The sequence below is a fragment of the Pinus tabuliformis genome, chromosome 5_2, assembly GCF_031772625.1.
Source record: "Pinus tabuliformis cultivar Carrire ecotype Pingquan chromosome 5_2, CPIR1, whole genome shotgun sequence".
NCBI classification, from domain to species: Eukaryota; Viridiplantae; Streptophyta; class Pinopsida; order Pinales; family Pinaceae; genus Pinus; species Pinus tabuliformis.
In genome coordinates, this window is record NC_142306.1 from 540,846,349 (window position 1) to 540,850,299 (window position 3,951).

Here is a 3,951-nt window from a genome sequence, read left to right on the forward strand (position 1 = left end):
TTCTTCTTCTAAAATCTTGAAACTGTTATGATTTTGGTGTTTATCCTTTCTATTTTTCCTTTGTTACTTTTTTCCTCCTTTCCCTTTGCCTCCCATCTTGGTAAAGCCTACGGGGTCTTTGCTTGTGTTGGTTTTCATATTGTTCTACAATTTGTTTAAAGGGAAATCACTGATGAGGTACCCGTGCTCATGAAATTTACTACATCTGAATGGGACATGTTCATAGTCCACTGCTTACACCCATTATTCATCATATACTTCTAGAATAATTTCATCTAGAAGTGCTCCTGATAGGTCCATTTCTACACATATGCGAGAAAAGGAGGTGTATTTTCCTTGCAGAGTTTCCTCTAATATTTTTTAAAAATGACCTAATTTATTGCCTATGGCTTTTAAGGATTCAGGTAGCCAGTAATCAAAAGGTAGGGATTAGATTCATATCCATACTGGTACTGATGTAAATGTTCCTCATTTAGGACAAAATTCATCACCCATGGTCGCATGTAGAGGCCAGTCGCAGCATAAAAGTATGGTCCTCCTTTGAACACTCTGCCTTTGTCTTCTAGGTTTGTGAACACCACTGTGAAGAAACCTTTGGACCCAAGGTGGAGGGTTAATTTCCCCTTAGGTTTCCATTGGTTTCTTATCCAAACCTGAAAATCCTTCTTTGTTGGTCATATTCCCATAAATTTACATATAACTATGCATGCCACCATGTGATCCCTATGCTCCTGTAGCGCTGGATTATTTAAAACAACCCGAGGTTTAATGGTTGACCTAGGTTTGCAGAGTCCTATCACACTCCTGTGCTCAACTCTCTGATTGCTGCCTCTTTTTCTCTTCTCTCCTCTGACTTCCTCATGATTCTCTTCCTACTCATGATAAGCGATGCTTTCCAGCTTTTCTATGATGATCCTCTTCATTTCTACCTCCATTGGTTTTTTGAACCGATTCGAGCCTGCTTCCTTGCTCCTGTTTACCACTACATGTTTGTAGGAGGTAGTGAACCCCCCCCCCCTCCTCGCCCCTCTATGGCTACTAGAAATACTCCCCTGTTGGTTCAAACCCTCATTCTGCACTTTCCCCGCAACTTCATTTCTTTTATGAGGGATATCAAAGATCAAGCATAAAACAAGTAGAAAAGCTAATATAACTTTAAAATACAACCTAAAATGGATATATTTACATAATATTCCCTTGAACAGCCATTTATCCTATGTTATTAGATCCACCTAGTAGGTAAGGTGGAAACACAGATGCCCAGATTAGATCCAGTTTCAGATCTGGCAGTTCCCACCTTAGATTCCTCAGCTAGTGGATACTGCCAAAATCCATCCTTTGAACATGTCCTATAGAACAAAGCACATCCATCACACTGATTACAACATTTCAATACTGGATTATATCATGTGCAGGATTTGATTCTATCATGTATTAGGGGAAGGGGTTGCCACTAAATCAAGGGCACCATGCTCTCATGTATCATGATGCCATAAGTCTTGACTATTGAATACATCTATCATGACCTTTGTAAGATTGTACCTTTCACAAAAGCTAAAACCATTGATTGCACATCTTCAGCATTTTGCCTCATTTTAATGCTTTCATTGGCCAATTTCATTAAAATTGGAGGGTGATGTCTTGAGAAAAATTAAATCATTCCACATAAACATGATTATAAAGACACTAAAGGTACCAATTCACACCTTGTAATAGAACCAATTAGGATATGTCATTCATTCAATGGCAGTAGAAAGGTAAGGAATCCTCCAATTGGTCATCAATACCTAGGTAATTTCTTTTTCAATACCATTGTGAGTATGTATATTCTAGGAAAGTAAAGCACAATTAAGGTCATTTTGACACATGAAAGTCGACAAATGTAAAATATCTTTAACAACATTCTACATTTTAAGAATTTGTAGAGACAATAATATTGCAATTCCTTTAACGATAGTCTAGATTCTTTGAATTATTGATTCTTGGCAAGTAAAACACATTTATGAAGGTTCATAACATTTGTGAAGTTATGGATATACAAATAAAGGTAGTGTGTGGATTTGAATCAATGAAAAATTATGTCATAAAGAGGGCTAGAATATTTCCTACAAATCAAGAGAAAATAATACTTTAAATGGAAAAAAAGCATCACGAACCGCTAGGATTTTCATAAATCAGTCCAAAAGAAATTCATGTCATGACATCCATGTCATATTAACAACATCTGTGTAGGAATATCAAAACCATGAATCTGGTATTTTAAGAAAGTGTGAATCAAATCTAGTATAAGTCCATTTTTGTCCATATAAAGAGAATTTTTTGGATGTCAAGTTTAGCCATCATAAAGTAAGAACATTCCAGACATGCTATCTCCTAGCGAAAATGAAAAGCACAATTCATGTTATAAAAATTTCCAAGGCTTACAAATCTCTTGATTAAAATTTAATTCCAATAAAAAATAAACATTCAATGGCATTTGTTCCTTGGGTGTAGATTAAACATACAGAGTTGTGTTAAAGTACAGATGATAAATCAAATCTAGTAAATGAATTGTCGATAGAGAGAAATTTTTGGATGTAAAATAACCCTTTTATTCAATTTACCTTTCAAAATGAAATTAAAAACAAAAACTAACTTTAAATTTCAGTTGCTATTGGTATCGTACTTAACATTCTAAAAAAACAAAAGAGGCCATCCTCTGATTGTTCTTATTGATACTCCCCAATCACAAACATTAAAAATAGGAAGCTAGCTAGCTATATGATGTACCCAGATTATTTTTAAACTTTAAAATATACTATGGATGACCTTACATTCATCTCATTTTTCCAACATAATCTTGACAAACTTCTCATAGTAAACTTGATTGTCTCCATTGACATCAGCCTCATGGATCATCTCATTAACTTCTTCATCAATTGTTTTTTCACCCAAGTTTTTCATTACATGTCACAGCTGAAAAATAATAATAATAATGATAATGATAATAATAATAATGATAATAATAATAATAATAATAATAATAATAATAATAATAATAATAATAATAATAATAATAATAAAATAATAAAAAATAAAATAATTAATTAATTAAAATTAAATTTAAAAATTTAAAAATTAAAATTTAAAATTTAAAAAAATGTCCATTATAGAAGGATGGATTAAATGACATAGATATATGTGAAAAGTGTATTAATCTACAAAAATAACATACAAATGATCCACTATTGCACTAAAAATGAGTGAAATTCACCTATGCTATAGATATGAAACCATTTTGATCCTTATCAATTCCATATCCTATAATAGTAATAGAACCACATTAACGTACAACACTTCGAAAATATGTATGCAGAGTTTCCAGTTCTTTAGTAAAAACATCCTTGGCATGAAATCTGGTAGTTGGATAATGAAAGTAAAAAAAAATTCAATTGAGTGTAGCTTCAGCGGCTAAGAGAAGAGTTCTTTTCCTCCCCAGCCTGGATTCAAATCTCACTTGTGACATGATTGCTCTTCATGAGGCATACCCTAAATAATCAAGTTCCCTAAGTACCATCCTCAAATGAGGAGAAATACCTGGTGGGGTTCCATGTGAAATTCATCATGGTAAAGAAGAATGAAAGAAAGAATATACTTCAAAATAGTGATAAACTAGGTTCAAATCCCAGTGTACAGAGAGCCTTGATCATGTGTATGGTTGATTTAATTTCACATCCCCCAACTTCAAGTGGTATTTTCCAAAATTATGTAGAATCGAGGTTCATAACTGCCCATAGATCAAATGAAATGCTTTCCATTACCAAAAAAGAGGGTTACGTGAAACATCAAACCAAGGATTGAGAGAAAAGGAAATATATAAATACAACACAATGATATGAAAAATCAAAAAGAGAATATGAAATGAAGAACTCATAAACAATTGGTAAAGAACCTTGAAACCCTACCTTCATC